At 33.0% G+C, this 21,975-nt stretch overlaps 1 protein-coding gene across 5 annotated transcripts in view; it reads left to right on the forward strand.

Annotated features, from left to right (window-relative positions):
• The window catches only part of LOC109533056 (interference hedgehog), a 58,825-nt gene that overhangs the window by 12,668 nt on the left and 24,182 nt on the right, over positions 1-21,975 (forward strand). The window contains exon 1 of one of the 5 annotated variants that reach the window (XM_019898246.2): positions 10,693-11,003. The exons of the other annotated variants lie outside the window; for them this stretch is intronic. The gene's annotated coding sequence lies outside the window, so the exon portion shown is untranslated. Of the gene's footprint in view, positions 1-10,692; positions 11,004-21,975 lie in introns of those variants that run through there. 5 annotated transcript variants of the gene reach the window in all.

Consider the following 21,975-nt stretch of genomic DNA (forward strand, 5'->3'; position numbering starts at 1 on the left):
ATTAACTAATTTTTTTGTCAAAATGGACTTCAACACTTTGAAAGAAAACGAATCAAATAATCCACGTAAATCTGTTATTCAACAATCATAATAAACCATTATTTAAGAAAATAAACAGAGTAATTGATATGAAATAAACATCAGTCAATTGTGCCTTGCAAGTGATAAATGATTGGATTTATTGATACATATGCTCATTTTATGTGTTATGAGGTAAACGTACGTAATGACCCAAAATATTATCTTTCGACCCTAAAGTCGGCGAAGTTTCTAAAGAAAGCCGCTATGTTTGCATAAGTTTAATAAAACGGAATATTATTTTACGATTATACGCACAACCTATTTTTCGCCATAAACCGCGATTCCATAATTCGAACTCATGTTTTGATAATGTTTGGTTTGGATGAAATTGTTGTTTCTTCAACCAAAGCAAGCTCTATTTGCAAGATTGTGCCACACATGTAACCATTTCCACACAAGATTAAAGCAAGTTAAATTGATCGTAAGTGGTGTCGCATAATCGACAATCAATCGCCCATTATAGTCATTAAATATTATTATTAGAGAGTCAGAAGCTACATCTGATATAGAGAGAATTTAGAATGAGTTCTCCTGCTTGCAAAAATTTGAGTGAGAATATGTGCTTAACTATATAACTTTATTGGGACCATCAATTTCCAGCATGAAGCTTCTTCATAATCCACAATCCCATGCTTTATTCAACCGTGCTGAAATGAATAGTAGGTTCGGTAATTTAACAGCCCAACACTAAAACCCCCTGTAATTCGAAGCGCAATTTCCTAAAATTGCTTTGAACGTTTGTTAATACTTCAGAGAGCGAGCACTTCAATGTTATCGCAAAATTCGCCCTTTCAACAGGAAAATATTGACATAATCCATACAAAGCCCTTATTGAATTCTTAAGCGGAAGCTTTGGTTCTACGGATTCCTGAAATCGACAAACCTCCCCGTTTTAAGGTAGCAATGAATTATGAGCTACGATTTGGATTTCGCCTGGTATAATAGGTGGAACCAGGTGTTTGCAGATGTTATCTTTTTTATTATTAAGATGCAAGTGTAGGTTCGGAACAAAGGACGGTGTCGCTGTCAGGCCAGACTCGATGTTGAATTACTAATGCTTTCTATATTGTTATTGAAGTATTTTTAGATTGTATTTCGAATTAGAAAAAAGGGTTTCCGATTTAAGACAATGATCGACTGTTCGCATTTGCTAGAGCCGTTAATCTGGTGTCAAAAATATGGTATAAAGTGGGCAACAAATATGTGATTGGGACGAGGAATAAACCAAAGGCACATTGTAGTGAAAGATGAGAAAAACGAGCGAAGCGCAAGAAGCCAAAATCTGAAACCTTGAACAAAAAAATTGTGATTGGTGCGGATTTTCCTTTAGTTGCAACATAGGAAATTTTACCAAAAAGTTGTAATTTTCTCTGGTAATGGATCAGCGCTGTTGGTGCGTGTAAAATGACTATAACAATAGCTTTGAACAAATTCTCAAGTCCAGAGAATTATTCTTCTTCTTACCAATGCTCTTCCTTGATTTCTCGAATTCACTTGTTTGTCGTGTTTCTTTCAGCAACATACACCTCTCGATCTTCATTCGTTCCGGAGCTCTTCCATTTCAGAAACGCTTTTTTTTTCAGTCAGCATTTTTACTTCAGGAGTAAATCAGGGGTTCCATGTGAGCCATCAGGTCTTATGTTGACCTTTCTTGGTCCTAATGCTTCTACTGCTTCTGATTCAGTTTCTTCCATGCGTCGATGTTTATGCAGTTGTGATTAATTGTATCATTCAGTCTTCTTTCATATAAATATTTTGTGCTTCCATTTTCCAAGGATTCAATATTAAATTTTTCCATATGCTAGGTGTCGGTTTCTTGACTGTAGTGCTGGAGTTGGAGAAAAATTGAGGAAAAAAGTACAAATTATTATTGAACGAATAAGTAACGAATTTGTTTCAGCCCATAAAATATTGTAGTCATGTTTGTCTTGTACTTTTTTAGCAAGTTTTAGGTAAAATGCAGTTAGTTAAAATTGTTCTGAGACGTCCTTTTGAAATTGGTTGGCGGTTTTAGCTGATCACACACATTCAACTTTTCGGTCGTGATATACGCGCTTATTGCTTCTTGACGTTTTGCAAGCACGAGGAGCTCGCATCATCAGAGTGTCTTTTCGTTTCTCGCATTTTTGCATTTAACTTTGCAAATCTTCGGAATTTTTTATAAAACTGAATTTTCAGCCGTTTTCCAGATATAGATGAAAAGGAACCAGGAGATATTGGGTTTATCTTTCTTCATGTTAGAAACTGTTTTTCCGTCTTCATCGTTAAAAGAAAGCATTCAAAAGTTCCTATCGAAAAATGTTCTCAGAATTCTCATAGAAAAATTACAGCTTAATTTCCTTGGTGTCATACTTTAATTATTACTGCTACTATTTGTACTATTAAGGTTTAACAGGCTAATTCACCTTTTTTTTCTAAATAAATATTTTTCAAACGCTCTATCGAAGTGACCCTTAGCTAACTATTATAACTTTTTTCGGTTCGAAGGTATGGATTTTTTAGGACTTATTTTTTACAGAAAGTCAGTTTTTCAAAAAGCGGTTCTACATAAATGAATTAAATATGGTACAAAACAGTGGACATCACAAAGTAGACACAAAATAAATCCTGAAGACTAAATCGAAATAATAAACTTTTCTAAATATAAAGGCCTTATAGAGATTCATTATCTCCATGAATGTATGATTAGAGCTTGCAAAACCAATTTCTTATACTTTAATAAAAGAGATAAATTGCAAAAGCGGACAATAAACTAAAGCAACTGTATACATTTTTGTTTGGTTTTTTCTTCTGTTTGTTTTCATTTCTAGATATATCAGCAGTTCAAAGATCATCAGAAGTTCCCCCGTTAACGACTTTTTCGCAATTCTATTAGTCTGTCGCCCTTTACATTCTTGTAAAAAGTTCCCAAAAAGCAACTGCAAACAATAGAAAAATTATTTAGGTTCCAAATCAATTTGTTTAATTTTTTATCGATTGTGCCCGGTGCATTCACCCTGTATAAAACATGCATTCGAATCGCCCATAGTGGTGTTCAATTTAATGGTATCGCGTCTCCATCGAGTTGGCATAATGGTATCAAATCGCAAAACCCATCAGAATGCCATTACGAAAACTGCTGGACCAGTATTTTAGCCGCCCTCTTTTTTGCCGATAACCAGTCGAAGAAGGCCCTTAGATTCTGAATGAAATTGAAAACAAAAGCAAGAAACACGAAACCTGTCCGACGCATCCTGTACATAGTTCATATAATGAGCGTTTTGCAGACGGCCAAAGCCAATACAAACGTATCTTTACAAGTTTCTTTAAAAAAAACGCTAAGCAAGGCAACATTTCATGTCAGATGATCGGAGCTGTTTTTTTTCTTCTTCGTTGCAAGTTATTCTCCTGCTGCTAACTGTATTGGAAAGACGCAGACGTAATATTAAATAGGTAGTTTTTAGGCTTATTAGAATTTCCAGCTCGCCGTTTGTACAGCTGCAGATGGATTCTGCACTTCTCTGAATTGAAAAGCCATTGTTGGCTGATGGTAAGTGTAATTTCAGATTAACGATATGGAATTTGTTGATCATCCGGCTTGTTTGCGGATGTGACCGAAAAGAACCGAATTCAGTTAATGTTAGTAAATAATTTCAGGCTGTCTTCAACCATTTCTAATCCGTTTTTATTGTTTCAAGATAAGAGAACGTGAAATTGAAAAAAATCAGTTTGCAGTGCAAATAATTACTTTATTGTTCATCAGACTAGACTAGTGTCCTCTTAATCTTAACTACTTATTTTTTCTTTTGAGGTTTTTAGATGGAAATTTTATAGTTTTTGGGGAAAATGTGAGTCGATCATTCATCCAAAGGGTTGCCAAAAAATGTCCAAATAACAATATTTACATGAAGGCCTTTTTGAAGTATCACAATAAGTGTTTATATGTTTTTTTACATACAAGGTGACCGCTAAGCACATGATCCAGATGGTACTGGCACATTTTCCGGCTGAAAGAAGACTATGTGCCTATCGTTTAAATAAATCATTATAATTTTACTACTGAAGGCAGTCTTTTTGCAATAATCCTTATCCAAATCCCCATTTTCATCTTTTCCCAACCTACTTGAACTCATGTACTGGAACTGGGAACATTAAGAGAACTGTTATATGGATTTGCAGAGCAATAAGTCAAACAGCTAACAAATTACCAAACAAGTTGGTGTTTGTTTCAGCCAGTATTTCAAAGGTTCACGCCAGTTATAACAATGTTGTGTGACATTCAGGCATTGCAATGATGTTCTTTAACACCTTTCATCGTTCAAAGAACCTGTTTGAAAGATGTTTTCAAGAAAATAATGAGTGTCGAGCACATTATTTGAACATATTTGAGTCTCGTCAAATTGTCAAAATATGTTAACAAGATTCTATCAGTGGCGTGACTCAGCTCTCGTTGACTCTGTTGGAATTAATGATTAAACTGGAAGAAGCAGGTCTGAAATTTTACTAATTTCCGGATAGTTTGTCTAAAATACTTTTAGATGCGCATGTAAAGAATGACTGCGTTTTGCATGGTTAGTCGCAATATTTTATCTAAAGTTCTGGTGTTGCGCTGCTGAAAATAGGCGGCGCCAATAATCTCCAATTCCAACATATCTTTGTTGTTTTCTAAACAGGGCTCATTAATTTTTCTCGTTGGAAAACGTGAAGACGTTTTCCAGTGTTAAAAATAAGTCGGAATTGCTTAAGAATGCGCTCATCAGGATGCGCGATTATTAATAGCCAGTGGCGCCTCCGGAGATTTATTTTTACAGGTGCTTTGCTTTGGTTGCAAAAAATGTGTCATTCTATTTATTGGTTTCACTTCTCATGTGGGCAGATTAGAAAAGTTTTTACAATTTCAATTTGTCAACTCGTAGCTTGAAGTCCTTCGAAAAGGAAACAACTTTTGCTGTTCATAATTTTTTTGTTGTATTTTGAGTTGTTTTGAACGTTTCTCAAAAATTCTGATTAGAAAGGTTTTAACAATTTGTCAAAACGGAGCTTGAATTCTTTCGAAAATTATACAACTTTTTGTGTTGGGTAATTATTTGTTGTAATTTCTGTTGTTTTGAACGTTGTTTAAAAATTCTTCAAAACAATTTGTTAATTCGTAGCTTAAATTTATTTGAAAATAAAAAACTTGTTTTTGTAATTTGTGTTGTTTTTAAACGTTTTTCAAAAATTCACACTAGAATGGTTTTAACAATTTGTCAACTCGTAGCTTGAATTCTTTCGAAAAGTAAACAACTTTTGCTGTTGGTCATTATTGTGTTGTATTTTGAGTTGTTCTAAACGTTTTTAAAAAATTCAGATTAGAAAGGTTTTAACAATTTGTCAAAACGGAGCTTAATTTCTTTCGAAAATTATACAACTTTTTGTGTTGGGTAATTTTTTGTTGTAACTTCTGTTGTTTTGAACGTTTTTCAAAACATTTTGTTAACTCGTAGCTTAAATTTATTTAAAAATAAAAATTTTTTTTTTGTAATTTGTGTTGTTTTTAAACGTTTTTCAAAAATTCACTCTAGGTTTTAACCATTTAAAAAAACAACTTTTTATGTTTGTAGTTTTGTTGTTGTTTTGAACTTTTTTATAAATTTGAGACTGGAAAAGTTATAACAATCGGAAAAGAATCAACTCGTGGCTTGAATTATTTCGAAAAGAAAACAACTGTTTGCTTTTGCAACATTTTGTAATTTGTGTGGTTTTTAGAGTCTTTGTTTTGCGCTCTACGTCTAAGTTCTACACAAAGAACGAAGTAATTTAGAAGAGAGAAATTAATAAGTATTTTCAAAATTCACACTAGAATAGTTATAAAAATTTGAATAGCTTAAATTCTTTCGGGCTTTGAATAGCTAAAAAACAGAAACTGAATGCAGACATTTTCTGCACAAACAGTTTCTACTGTTGATTCAAAGTTTTCCTTCAGTCGTCTAATATGACATCCACAAGTTCATGGATGAGTGCTAAGTAGACAAAGATTAAAAATATAAAAAACTAATCACGTTTTAGATACATATTAGGTCTTTGATCAAATAAAGTGTTTTAAATAAACATAAATAAATTTAAATTACTGTTTTTGAAGCTATTGAGACCCGCGGGTAACAATAATATATTACAAAAACAAAAACTAATGGTAAAGTGAATCGTGAAGCAGTTTAGTTTCGGTAAAAAGAATTACGCTACTGACTTTCATTTTGGCTATTTATTAATTTACATTTTAGGCAGCTAAAACTTGTTCGACTCTTGTTCATATTTATTTTGCACCTTAACTCGTGTTCTAAGAACAAATACGTTATTGGATAGCGCAAAAATCTCTAAATTCTTAAAGAAAATTAATTGATCCTGTGCGATGCACAGTAAGTATTTATAAACCATTTTCACATGTTAATAAACAAACAAGTTGTAGGAATTTAGAGTAATATTCTAGAAAATGTTTTGGATATTTTAAGGAAAAATCAAAGGGTTGATTCATGAGTCCTGAAAACCGGCTTTTCTAACACGTATTTATAGTATAGCAACTATTTTAGTACTTTTTCCCATAGAGTCTTAGTCAGTTTTGCGCTAAGTTCTACACAAAAAACTAAGCAGTTTAGAAGTGAGAAATTAACAAGTATTTCTTTGTCAATTATTTTATAGAAATGGCTTCGGATATTGAAAGTGAGGAATAGAAATGGAAACTTCCAATTTGAACATTAGTTTTTGTTCTGTTTGATTTCTTAGCGACTTTTGCAAATTTGCCCATTTAAAAAAAAGTAGCGATTGCACTACGAATTCGTCATATAACGGGGAAACAGTCAAAAATTCCACGAGAAAGTTGTGAGTGAATGAATATTCTATAGGGCCTCCTTTGATAAATGATTGCAAAATTCCACTGCAACCTTAGCCAAAAGCGGTCATGTTTCATTACAACCAACAGCAAGCCAGACCATAATAATTCCAAGAGTGAAATTGCTGAAATTCCATGCTGACCGATGGTTTTGCATTACACACGCCACTCGTTTCTCCCTTCATATGGGATCAAAAAGTCCATCCGACGTATGCTTGTTAAATTAAGTTAGAAATGTCAACCGATCCGGTACCAGCCGAAAAAATTAACTTGAAAGCGAACGAAAAGAAAAAAAAAAACAACCGAAAACCAATTGAGTCTGCGCTCGGCAGGCGGCAGATAACAAAAGCCGATGGCGAAACCGTTCTGAGAAAACCGGCTCCGGTCAATTGAATTGTCAATTGCAAAACGAAGAGAACGAGAAAAAATGTCAACCGAGGCCTGGGATCGGAAAGTTGAGAGGGTATACGGAAAAAATTGAGTGCGCCGAATATACCGGGTGTTGCATGCTGGAAGTTTGTGAAATCGACTTAAAAGCATATTTTATTTCTGAATCAAATTTCACACAGAAGCTCCTTCGAGTAAATCGCCAAATAAAACAAATATATGCCAATCAGGTACATGATCCATATGGATATACACAGGAGGGAAACAGTCAGGATGCATTTCATCATGTCGATGTAAACGTCCTGGTTGTTGTTGCAAAAAAGCAGGTGAAACTGATTTTAAGTACTTGATCTGCTGTTCTTTTCAATAATGTTCTTAGTGGTACAGTCGTCTTTTTATTTGTTTTCTTCGACACTATTTTGACAAAGTGTGACAGATTTGCTATAATTTTAATTAAAAAAATATGCTTGCAGAGCTTGCAAAGTGAAGTCCGTTAAATTACCTTTTGAAATCGCATGTTGCCAATTTTTCATAGGTTTTGTATGTTGCAAAGAATTTTCTTGATTCGTTTGTTCTACAGTTTCTAGACATTTTTTTGAAATTTTATTTTAAATAAAACGGTTGAAATGTTCACTTGAATTTACCGAAATTTTTCAACTAAAGAAACACCACATCTCTTAAGCTTTTTAATGCAAATTGAAGTTTTTGATGCAAAAGGCGCATTTCTTGCGCGATTCGTTCAAAACTTAAAATAAATGACTGTTCAATCAATATTTTGCACATATACAGGGCCTAACACCAAATTATGTTGTTCTGTTGAAGCAAATGCATTTATATTAATATCAAATTATTATTTTAATGTACATATTTTTTTTATTTCGCGTACATTAATCGCAAGAGATTGAAAAACCTACGTTTTAAAATATATTTTTTTGTATTTTCTAAAGCAACAAATGTAATAATACAGATCCGCGCTATACAGGAAGGAGTAAGAACGTCTAGTCAATGATTGGTTTTAAGTACACAGAATGTCTCATAAAAGCAATACCGCGATACAGTTTGGTTTTTACATCCCGCATAATTTTTAATGTTTTCTTCTATTTTTCAAATCCAATTTTGTGTTAATTTCCGAATTCTGTATAAAATTTGCAATTTTTTGCTTCATAGTTGTCCATTTGTTTGCATAGTTGACGGGAAATTATTTTTTGAAGAAATGGACTTTCGTTTCCTGCCTTATCTCAAAGTTTTATAGGCTCGTCTGTGCATTTTTTACAAATAATCTAAATTCATATATTTTATTTGACTAAAACAGCTGTGTTTTTTATATTAATATGCCTTATACCTATGTAACATGTTCCATAAAAATTTCCAATTTCCATTAAAATATTCCATAAAAAAATTTTGTTCAAAATCAATTGAATCTAAATTTATTCAAATTTATAGTGTGATGGTTATAATAACATGTTTATATTTTTGATGATCTCAAATGGATTCACAACACTTTCAAAGTCAACCCATTATGAAAATTTTACATTTTTTATAAATAGAATTAAGTTCAAAGGAAAGCAGGAGTGGGACAATAATGACAACGTCCCTTTTTGATTATTTGCCGACGTTTCAACCTTCATTGACGTCTTCTTCAGAGCAAAAACAACAGTTACACAATTTTTTTTACAATATTACAATACCATAATATAATATTTTACAATATGTTGAACATGAATCCTAAACAGTGCTTGAAGCACTGGCCTCGAGTACTAAATTTATATGTTTGACCTGTATGTCTAGCATCAGATAGATAAAATTCTTCACATTACCTAGCTTATATTTAAGTTTTTCCTTAGATTTTTTATAAATTCCCTGTAATTACCGCTATTTCTTACATCCAGAGGTAGTTCATTAAATGATGCTGATGCCCGCATTATTGGATTGTTTAAACCTATATTAGTCCTTACCCGTGTTTTATAAATGTTATTCTGTGCTCTTGCTGGATAATTATGTACTTCATTAATAAACATATATTTAATGTTAGTTTTATGTAAACTGTTGATGATTTGAAACACCAATTTACATTATTGATTAACAATTTAAATAAATAAATAAAAAGCAAAATACATAAATATACGTAGAAAGACATAACGTTCACCCGTAATTTGAAATGGTAGGTTGGTCCACGTATATTTACGTATTTTGGTTTTTTATTTATCTGTTTTATAGTTAAGCTAACTGTGAACTTTCTTTGCTCCTTAAATTGTGTAACTGTTGGTTTTGCTCTTTTAGCCCTGCAGAAGATCTTAATCAGGGTCGAAACGACGGCAGATAATTAAAAGTAATTTTGCTATTATTGTCCCACTCCTGCTCTCTTTTGAACGTAACTTCAGGACCCAACACTGAACGAAATTGTTAATAAATAGAATATTAGAAATTGCCATTGAATTAAGCCATGTTTGTAGGCAGGTTTTTGAAAAAATTTAATGTAGTATTTTTTGCGAATAATAGACACAATTAAGCAAAACGCCTCATATGGAAAATAGATATAAATTTTAATACATTTTTAGAAAAAAGGGCTCAAAAATCCGTACCATTCAGTCAATATTCGTATTGTCTGAAACACAAAATGTTCACAAGAAGTACATATACAGGGTGATTCCGAATTAAATATTTTGTCAGGATACGGGATAGTTAGGGATCAAGAAAGCGTAAATGTTTTTAAGACACAATTTTATCATTATGAAACTGCTCGAAGGAACTGAAGCTAAAATTAATTTATTTTCTTTAAATTTTTCCGCGTTTTTTCGTAATAATTTTTTGTTGATTTTCAATTATGGAAAGCGCAGTAGCCACTCAAAGTATGCAAGTAAAGCATTCTAGCAAGCTTCGCGATCGTTACGTGTGTGTGTATCCGATTTAGGTACAGAAAAATTGTACTGCAATCCTCTGCTACAATCGCATCCAACAAAATCGTACGGCGGCATAAGACCGCGTGTGGCAGACTTTATTTTTATTTATTTAATTACCGTTTTAAGCAATATCCAATTGTGCCTGTTAGATTGCACTGAATATTGAATTTCACTACAAAATATGTAAAATTATTACAAAACTTACTAATTTGGTCAGCCAATTCCGAAATGGGTTGCAATTGTTCATCGAACCCATAAGTTGCTGAGGCTTTCTTCAGAAAGAAAACTTTTTTAATAGATTGTATATTCTCTGGCACTGATTGGGTGGTACCAATGATCGAACGCATTCGCACTTATGAAGGAGGTGACAAAACCAGCCAAATAGAACTGAATCTCGCCTCAAATAATAGCATTTTGGGCTTAATCTGACCATTATCGGCAACATCGTCATAGGTCGATCGAAAGCTCTGAAGATATGGGTTCTTGGTCGGTCTCTCAAGGTAAGGTAGGCGCACGGTCGTACTTAAGCGTACTGCGGTAAACGAAGCTCAGACTATTGCGGACGAAGCAGAAAAAGTTCAACGTGCGTTAACATCAGTTCCGTTCAGTATTTCGTCTTTTGTTGTGCTCGTTCGGTACCGGCCAAACCTGACTAGTTTATGTAATTTTTCTTCAATGAAAACTTGTGACTGGATGTGACTGTCTTTTCTCTCCAGAACAGTGTACTCAATGTTGAACTGTTTTCATTCGAAGTACTTGAAACATCTTGTTTATATTGTAGCTTTTGCGTAGTAAGTACCCAAACCTAGGAAACTTAAGGGTATTTTAGATTTTTTGGCTGATTGCATGCCAGTATTAAACATGAAATGAATGAATAATGAGATGGAGATTGAAATTGGGTCGGAAACTGCTGCATTTGTTTGGCGCCTGAGTTTCCAGCTCCCAAACTTTTTGTCGCTGTTTTATGATATCTTATGTAACCTTTGATAATTTAAGATGAAGAGTATTCTCAGCCAAATGAAGATTTTAAAAGTAAATCTTTTAACATTCCAAAGTACGTACTAGGTAAAAAACGTTCAGTTTTGGCAGTGTTTCAAAAACTTTCAAACAGCGAACTTTTCGACTTTTCAAAAGGCCCACTAGTGTTATTAAGTAGTGAAAAACATTGTTAGCTTTGGATCATCACACTACATGAAAGTGTGTAACTAAGGAAAGTGGTACCCACAGAAATTTCACGCAGACTTGTTATGCAAATTGGCCTAAGCAATAATATCTAGCCAAGAATCTGCAAATAAAGTTTCCGGTGTATTGTGCCTCAAGCCACTGTATTTACGTGTACAGTATTATTGGCCCTAAAAACTTAAATATTGGGACCAACAAAGGAACCCCCAAAGGCTTAAGCCCTGCATAAGTATCTTTTCGAATAAAGCCTAGAATGAAACCTTTTCTGGTATTATTTTGCACTACAATAATCTGTCTCTTAACTTGGCACCAACAGGTAAAAGAAGAAAGGCTGCACCTGGACAAAACATGTCATATTTAGACGAAATTGAAATTCTACTATACCGGGTGAATCGGTGTAAACATTTGTATTGATAATTATTGAAAGTTAACTTGATTTTATTTTAATTACTTAATAGTTTTTTGTGATGGAATCCGGCTGATTTTTATTTATCGACAACGAAGTGCGATGCAAAATTAATATCTCCTTCCAGATACGATACATTTAGCTGCTTCTGTCTTTTTGCAACTCTTCAACGGGGTGATTTTTTGTTATTTGTAAATTTTTGTCGGGCCCGGGTTGAGAACTTAACACCCTTGTAAAATCTTAATTTTTTGATCGAATTCAATGATTCTTTTTTTGTTATCTAGATATTCAAAATACGCATTTGACTAGTGGGGATTCTCAAATTTTACTCGGTGTCACCACGTGAACTTTCAAGTTATCAAATTTGAAAAATTGCGTCTTATTATTATTACTTAAAACCGTCTAAAATTCACCTCTACCAGTTTACATTGCTCTACGATTCCGTGCATAAAAATCAATTAGATTTCGCATTTAAAAAAATACGGTTTAGAATATTCTCATCAAAAAACCCGCACACAAAGCATAACATCTGTACATATCGACATTAAAAACACAGAATTTAATATAAATTTTTTCATACTTACTGTATTTTATGATTATTATATTGATTGATCTGATCACCCTGTAACGCAGAGCAACAAAACAAATTCGGTCGCAGTGTTACTTTTCATATCTAACTAATAGAAAATGCTAATTGAAATCGATCGAAAAAGAAAGTTTTTACAAAGCTAACCATCTTGGTAAAACCCTATTTTCGGAATTTCGTTTTCGTATAAGAAGTTTGCGATTTCAATTTAGCTTATAAGTGCGCTCTTTTAAGTTTTTTGAATTTAAGTAAATTATTAATATTGTCTCCTTGTATACTTTAATATGACGCGAATTTGAGCAAATAAAGGATTTATTTGAACTGAAAAATACTAAGAAACGCGATATTGATCGTATTTGATCCAAACCGCACCGATGAAATCCCGGAAGTATTAAAAGTAATATATTAAGTCTGAATAAATCCGAAACACCGCTTACAAAATGATATAAATCAGCTTGACTTAATAACACATGTAACAGGGAGGCTTTAAATATTTCGAATCGCTGTTGAATTTATTATTTTTCAACCAAATTGAAGGAGCATTTTTCTAACTAATTCCTAGCTAATTAAAGTCACATTTCAGCCGATTTATTTGCACAGTATAAAGAAAATACTAAGCCATATCGACGAGTCGTAATGAATAATCGTAGATTTTTTGCTCTTCAGTGGGCAACAATTCGAAAATAATTACATTGGGCTCCATTTGATGGGTTTCTTCATAATTGTGACTTGAGTCCCGGTCTTATAATGAATCTATTTTCAGTTCGGAAAAATAATTTCCTGCCTGACCCTGCATCATTTTAGCCTACCACAAGTTGATTAACAAGTGCAAAGCCAGTTCGAGCAATTAGGATCAAGTCAAACTTTAAATTGATGATTCTAACCGGTCGCTTTTAATTTTTTGCTTCAAATCAAACGTTTAATGGTATTTAGATTGGTTTATAACACGATGGATGATATCGTTAAGTGTTGATAAGTTTGGCGCTTTTTGCCAACTGTTGAAGGTCTGTTTTGGAGAGTTTTTAAGTTTTATCGATATCGATAAAGTTGATTAAAACTTCTTCATTTACTAAGAAGGGATAAGTTACAGAGTTGCATAGGTGCAAAACACTCAAAATAAGGCGGTAATATACAGAAGTTTAGTTATACAAAACAGGTCAAAGTAATGTTTACTTTGTAACGTAATTGGCCATTTTTCTTGGGTACTAACACAGAAATAAATACCAAAACCTATTAAGTTTCTGACTAATTTGCCTGTTTTTCAATATCCCGCTGCCAACGACCAGCAGGTGTAGGTTAAGCCTACGTGAAGAAACATCTAGACCCATAATCCGGCTACCTAACTTGGGTCGAAAATTATTCTTTTAGTATAATTCGCATTGGATCCGTTAAATCTAACAAACTTTAAAATTCGTTTAGTCCATTTCTTTTAATGGTTGTTTGCAAAGGTTGTCAATCGGGTATGGATTATCCTAATCACTAAAACGTTTCCCAATTTTTTCTGAATATCTGTCCGTTTTAGCTTTGGCGTCTTTTGGTTGCTTCTGGTTATCTCTTCGGTTTTCCTTGTTATTAGTGCTTGTTGGGCTTTTTGAGGTGTTGTCTTTTCTGTGTGTGTTTCCACTTGTCGAAAAAACACTTTTCATATAGCAAACTTTTTGTAAGAGGGCAACTTTTGAATTTCAATCATCAAGTATGATTTTACAAGTTGTTTTTGCGGGACGAAGTTTTGGCATTTATTTATTCAAAAATTAACCAAGTGAGAAGGTCACTTTTGCATGCATTTTGTAGGACAAAGTCTGCTTTATTAGTGACAAAAGTTTCAAATTTCAGTCATCGGGCAATTTTCAAGATTTTTTCAAAATTATATATGGTTTTCGCAGATATTTGAGCAGGTCGCAGTTTGACCTTTTTTTATTCATCACTTTTGTTTCAGTTTTGGATGCGTTTTGTAGGGCAAAGCCCTTTTTCTTGGAGGGCAAAGTTTCGTAGTTCAGTCATCAAGGAATTTTTGACAATTTTTCAACATTGCCTTTAGTTTTCCAGGTGGTTTTTGCTGGGCAGAGGTTAGCAAGGGAGAAGGTCGCTTTTTCATGCATTTTGTAGAACGAAGTCTGTTTTATTAGTGGAAAGTTTCGATTTTGAATCATCATCAGGTTATTTTAAAGATTGTTATTTATTTGTTATAGAATTTTCCGGTATATGCAGACTTAAGTTTGACACTTTTTCCTCAGAAATCAGAAAAATTGGAGTATCACTTATGGGGGTCTTTTATAAAGCAAAGTGCGTTCCATAAGTGGAAAACGTTTCGATTTTGGCTCATCCTCAGGCAATTTTTGAGAAATGTTTCAATGCGCGCTGATTTTTTATGTTTAGTTTCTCCGTATAGAGTTTATTACGAAAAAACAAGACACAGTGAAAAATATGTTCTTTTTTCATTCATTTATGACTGAAAAAAAATGAATCAGTCAACGAAACGTTTTCAAATATAATTTCGGTTTGTTTGTCTTTGTTTGGGCTTGCTAATTTAGTCTGTACTTCTGTTTGATTGCATCTGCGAGTTTTTAGAGTTTGGAATATTCTTTTCACCGTTCATTTTTTTAAGCATTAAACTCCGTAAGAACTCTAGATAAAGAAGTGGAAGTCGCTCTAAAACTCCCTCGGGTTTTAGACATAATAAAAAAGCTAAGAAGGCTTAAATATTTTTAACGTAGCAATCGCGTTATTTACATTTTGAATATGAGCCAGCACTTAAACATGATTTTAAAAATGTTTTTTTGTTAGCACCAGGGCTCGGCGTTGATTAGCTCCAATTTTGGCCTAAAACGATGGTCATAATTGAATTAGCCCCAGGCCTCTCTGTGACTTTTGATATTTCTCCTTAATTTTTTCAGTTCCATTATGAATTACTTTCAAATTATTTTAGCTTGGTAAGTGGTGTGGTAGTATGCAAGTGTGCAAAAAGCACAATTTGCTGAAAAACTTAGTCTAAGAGCAACGATAATATTCTGATTTAAAGGTAAAGCGATCAAATCACTGAAGCTACCTAATGTATAAATTATAATACAATAGAGCGTATTCAATTCATCGCGAAATTAAATATGCAGCGCAAATGTGTTGGTTTAACTAAGTTTAAGTAGCTACTGATCAAATTCAGCGTATTATTTTTTCACGTAAAAGTTCAATTATACTAAACCTATTTTTCAAGCTATTGATATCGATTTACTAGAGTTCCTGTAATTTTCCACTGGAGTTGATAAGTTTATCAATACCGGTACCTGAAATGTACCGTTGGTGTTATGCAACTGATCAGTTTTTCGAAATATTTATGTTGATTTTGGGATTCCAAAACTTCCTATGGCATCTGTTTCCATGTTTTTCCAAGGCCGAAGGATCGGTCTAGATTTATCTGCATTTACAATCTTCCGTTAGGTATTTGCAGTGAGTCAATATTTGATCTTTTGGCCGATAACTACAGCACCTTCAAATTTGCTCTTGATATGCGATTTGTATTTTCAATATATGTACATACATATAAATCGGCAAATATCTGTATTTAAGGCGAAAATTTGGCGAAAAGTACTTTAGTTTTCACGTGTCATTTTGCTTGTAGTCTTGTCTAATTGCTTTAATATTTTGTTTTTTTTAAATTAAATTTCTAAATACTGCTGACATCATTTTCTTTGAACTGAACCACATTGACTGCGTCAAGACCCAATTTTTGTAAAATATTGCTCCAGATTATCTGTTACATATGCCATCATCAATAACCAGAAAGGCCACTTATTAACACACTGGCTACCATTATTTTACCATATATTAAGAACCGAACAATTTGCATACAAACTCGATATCACTGCCGTCTATAAATTATTGTGCCAGTCCGAACCTTTTTAATCGCGTCGCATCAGTTTACAAAACACCCGGTTAAAAACAAGCGACATCGTGTTTGTGAAATTTGAATAATTTCAGACATTCCCATAACCCAGAAGTCAAGGACGTCGTAAAACACCTCATTATCATACAAGCCATAAATGTGAATAGTACCATCTCATTTTTTTTCAATTAGGAAATAGGCAAATATTTATTTTAGGAAATGCAGCGCAAATATCATTTGCGTCAGTTTTATGTTTTCTTTAACAGCAACATTTTCGAATTCGCATATGTTGCTCCTCTAACAGCGACTCACTAAAGTAAATACAATCCTTTTATAGATTAACAAATCTTCATAAAATTTGCCTAGGTTTAGCAAGTTTCAAAAGGCAAGAGAACAAATATACAAAATTAATATTGAAAATATTTTAACACTTGGATAAGTTCTGGTAGTTAAAAATGTTTTGGACATCAAACCGCTAAGGCAATCAATCAAACAACTCAAAAAAAAATATAACTAAATAATTTCCAGAAAACAACCAAATAAAACTAAAAAAAATAGTGAACTCGTCATCACAAAACAAAGTGAAACTTGAAGAAGTTGCATGATGAAAAAGAGCTAAGGAAATGAATGCAACTGCAATCAACTTGAAAAACTTATTGATCGACGAACCATAAACATTTTATTAGCGAAAGAGGAGGAAAAGTATCAGGAACAAGAAGTGCTATTAAATGCAGTGTTGCTCATTAGGGCGTCAAAGTGAAATATCTCAGAAAATGTGAATTTTACCAGGAAATGTTTCCTAGAAAAGTTTTTGATACTTAAGAGGCGCATTTTAAAAATATTTTTTCCCTACTGTCGGAGTTACCGTTCAATTTTAATGTAAGTTAATTGTAGATGTTTTTTTCTGAAAAAAGTATATTTTATTATTTTGCACTTTTTGGAATTTTTCAGGTAAAAATTCGGGAGCATCAGAAGTCGCTGTTGTACTCTAACCGCTGAAAATGTGCACGTTTTAATCTATAAAAAGTTATCCACAAAGCGCCCAATGAGCCACCAAAGTTGCATGTTTTTCATCTTCAATAACTTGCTTATTTTCAATGGAACCCCTCAATTTTTTTCCAATTTTTAGCTTTATTGTTAAATTTTAGGGCGTTAAAAGTTATTCGGCAAAATTTATAAAATTATTTTCATTTCAAATAAGTATTAATGCAATTAAAACCATGCAAATTGTAAGGTTTATTGGATGGTTTGTGGAGTACTTTTTTAAGAGGAATTAAAACATGTCAGCGCGAAGCTTTTTAGGTCGTTTTGTAGTGCATATAGATTTGTGTAAAACACAGCAATTGTTAAATATTTCATGTTTTCCTCGAACTCGAAAAATAATTTCATGTCTTTCCGAATAATTTGAAAACCGTAAAATTTGCGGATAAAGCATCTGAGATGAATTTACACTAAATTTTAACAAAAAATCCGAAAATGGCAAAAAATAGGCGCTTCCATTAAAAAACCATAGTTGGTTACTACTACAGGTTTATGACGTACCCCGTGTTTTGGAAAATAATTTTAAAAATTGGCATTTCTTCAATACCAAAAGGTTTTGTAAGAATAATTTCCTTTCAAAATTAATATTTACTGAAATATCGCGCTTTGGCGCACTAATGAGCGATCGTGCATATTTCACAGAACAGAAGCTGCAAAGAAACTAATTCTGAAGTAGTAAAGAAAAAAAATCCGAGAACACCAGACAAATTTACAGATCTTTATACACAGAAGAGACATTTAGACGCGATTCTCCGTGAACAGTAATCATGTTACGACAGCGTATGCAGAAATCAATAAAATTTAAAACAAACAATACATTTATTTAAACACAGAATCCAACTTTGAAGCTTTTAGGAAGGAAAGGAAAATTTAACATTTCTTTGCTCGTATCTTTTTTAGTCTTCTGAACAAATTGTTTTTCACATTATACTCCTTGGACTGGATTTTTCGTACGTGCACTTGGAAACATCACAATTTTGTCCAGTGCATCTAAAAACGGTTTGAAACTTGAAACTTTTGAGTCTTATGACTTTTTCCATGTGGAAAACGACCTCGATACACGTCTATTGGAAGAAAAGTGCTCCCAGTGTACTCAACTACTACTTTCTCCTATGGGTCAACAGTCGATCAAGCTCGATTAATTTTTTATTTGCTTTATTGGATTTGTAAGTCTTCGTATATTTGAACCCAAAAAAAATGGACTGGGTTGGACATACGAGCTTGTTTTACTTATTTCGACTTCCAAGACATGTCTTAAAATATTCCCATTTACTCTTGAATCATCTTTGTATTAAGGAAAAATATTTTTTTAACTTTAAGAAAGGATAAATAGCCCAGTTACGGCATCAGACAACAACTTCAAGTGTTCTAGCTATGCCAACTATGCATATCCGAATTCTAATTTCGTGTGTCTCTTTATACTTTCATTATAAATAGCACTCGCGGGTCATACAGAATCAAAATGACATCTTGCGGTGTTCTCATTTTTCCGAACAGGAAGTCACCATACTTATAATAGATACACGTTGCGATGTGTCACTAGGAAGAGGTTTGTCCATAACAAAGACATAGAACAGTTATGCTAAAACGGCAAATCAATACGTTGGTCTAATGCATTTTATAATTAATTTGATTATGCGACTTTTTCTTCTCTTCATGTGGCTTAACCATCCTAATTTCGTTTTTTCTACAGCAGGCAGTAACTTGAAAAACAAACATTAGGATTATTGCCATTTGTAGCTTCATCCAAATTAAACATTTAAATAATCCATCAATATCCATCGTTATTTCAATGTTCGTTTTTCCTAACGTTAATCGGTCCTTGTCATAGAGATTTATAATGATTACAGTTTAAGTGTCGTTAACTGAAATTCTCTTTCTTAACACTGTAGATAAATTGAAAAACTGAATCGACTGGAACTATAAACCGCCATAAAATGTGTGGTAAACAATCAAATGAGATATAATTTCCGATTGTTAATAACAATCGATGACGATTACCAAGAGAATTATCTAATATGTTTTAATTAGTACGTTTAAAAAACAATTACGTCCACTTCAAGATACAAATTGTCGCGATACATAATCGGCGCTGCTTTTGGCTCATGCTGAATATTAACAATATTTTTTACGTGCAACGAATTTACAATGAACACGTTCCCGGGCTATTTATTTTTATTCGTGCGACAGCCGTCAAGCGGATTTATTTATGTTCTTCAATGCGTGTACCAAACGCAATGGTGCTCATACATTTATGTAAATTTTTTCGGATGGATTTACTTCTAATGCAATCTGCTAGATGGAAAGCTCTATTAAATAGCGATAAAGATGCGCATAAGCGCAACAAGGCAAGTTTGTGGAGTGCTCCACGTGTTAGAAAAGGAAGGGCATAGTTTTTGACACTGTTGCTTCTCTCTCTAAAACGTCGGAATATAGTTCTTCTTTGTTCCACTTATGTATGCACCGACAACCAACGCAATGAGTGGAACAGACGTGATCATTTAGAATTTCTATATTTTAAAAAAAGGTTTTGACTAGTTCTTACCAAATATACAATGAAAGTTTCTGGGTGGGTCTTTGGTCAGTTTTATCAGACAGTTTTTACTAACGGGGATTATTTGCGTTTGGGGAACATTTTCTAAGTAAAATGAGAATATTGGTCAGAAAATGTATACTTACCTACTAAATATAGAAATAATTCAAAAGCGCCTAAAAACCCAAATGGTTCAAAGCTTTCATTTGTGTTGTCAAGAAACTTGATTTTGTTTGTTTGCCGAAGTTATTTTTCAATATTTCTTGTAGGGAAGTGGTTTAATGAAAGAACTTCTAAAGCTATTACTACACATTTCCTATTATTTTTAGGAGTAAAACGCGATCAATTCAATATACAAATTGCGAAAATACAAAAAAGCAGTAGGTAAACATTTGTAAAAGGTAGAAAAATCCAAAACAGGATGAAGGTTTAGAAGATATTCAATTTTGATTAGCTCAGGTAGGAATGCTGTTTTACAAGAATCTGAAGAGTTACATTGAAATGCGACTAATTTATCATTGTACCCGAAATTACCATAACAAGATGGAAAATAATCCGAGCATCAATACAATGTTTTCAAATTGCTTTTGTATCACAATCAATTTAGCGAGCGCTTCCTTGCAGTTCAACATACTCGTGTGGGCATTCAGGCATAGCCGATTATTTCACAATCCCAAATTGGTATCATTAGGCTACGCCCATGATTGAAATTATAACAACGCATATTATTCTTATTTAAAAATCAATAAAGGCATATCTCTTGGTCATCACCGTGGCATCCCAAGGCTGATGCTTTCGAGATGGATTGAACGACCGGACCAAATTGGCCGGCGTTTTTTTCTTCGATTTGGGTATACGAAGGTGAGATCCGATACGGATGCACAAAAACCCAAACTCGGACAAGAGGAATTAGCGGCGATCGATTTTCAAACAAATTTAATCAGCTTCTACCAAATCAAATACGTGTCAGGATAGTGTGGCTAATGGGAACCGTTCTAATGCATGTGGAAGTTTTGAGATGAAAAATGGACTTATGTGGCGAGTTTTTGAGCAAACTTTCGCAGCTAAAGAGGGAAACTGATAAAGCGAAAAAAATATTTGAGCAACAGAGAGATAAAATCCATAAAGCTGATAACATCACATGAGAATCGTGAAACATTAAGGTGAAAAATGTATTTACTTTATATGTTCCTTTGATTAATTCAACAAATAGTAACTTTAGATTCACCTATTTTTTAAATTAACCCGCGAACTTGGCCTATTTATATTTTATTAATTTGAGGAAAAATTAATATTTGATTAATTATTTCGTTCGGTTTTTGTATTGAACAAATTTACGTATGCAATAAAAAAAGCCAAGTGGTTTGCGAATGACGAAAATTCAATTCGAAACCCTAAATATATTTAAATTAATAAGATTTTAATGATATTTACTTAAAAAACTAAATATGCTGAAGTTTTTCAGGTGACATCACCAACTAAAACATCTTCATTGGTAAATTTGTCAAAATAATATGGTGAGACTTAATACGATTTAAGAGCTATTTCGCGTGCTGTTTTATTCTAAGAAATAGACTAATGGAAGTAAATGTATTTTATAAATTAAAATTGTAAAAAAATAATCAGAAAAGCCATGATGGATGAATCGTCTCTGCATTTAACAAAGATGAAAACTGAAAAAGAATCGAAACCTGGATAATAATAGGAAAGAGTGCGTAAAAAAAAATGCGACAAAATTACAGAGCGAGTTACCAGCCTTTTATTTGGAAAAATTATTATTACGTACTTTTAATTTTGATTATCCAGTTTGACTTCCAGAAGTAGTAAGATATCTTTTTCGCAAATTTGCGCGAATGATACAAATCTAAATTAGTCAGCATACTTTAATAGTTATATTTGTAATGAATATAACGTTAATTTATATTTTTGTAAATTAAATAAAGTTATTAAGTCGGCCAAAATGGGCGTGCAACTACATAAAGCCCATTATGCGCGAAATTGTTCTCCAGATAAAGCGGTAGATGAGGAAGCCAAAAGAAACGTGTGGATTGTTTATCGGGTTGGTTAAAAAAGACAGTGCTTGTATAAATTACATTGTTCTTTGAAAAAATGTATTATTTATGAAAATATGATGAAAA

The sequence above is a fragment of the Dendroctonus ponderosae genome, unplaced genomic scaffold (genome assembly GCF_020466585.1).
Source record: "Dendroctonus ponderosae isolate FM_Combo_2020 unplaced genomic scaffold, Dpon_F_20191213v2 Dpon_F_20191213_1, whole genome shotgun sequence".
Classification (NCBI taxonomy): Eukaryota; Metazoa; Arthropoda; class Insecta; order Coleoptera; family Curculionidae; genus Dendroctonus; species Dendroctonus ponderosae.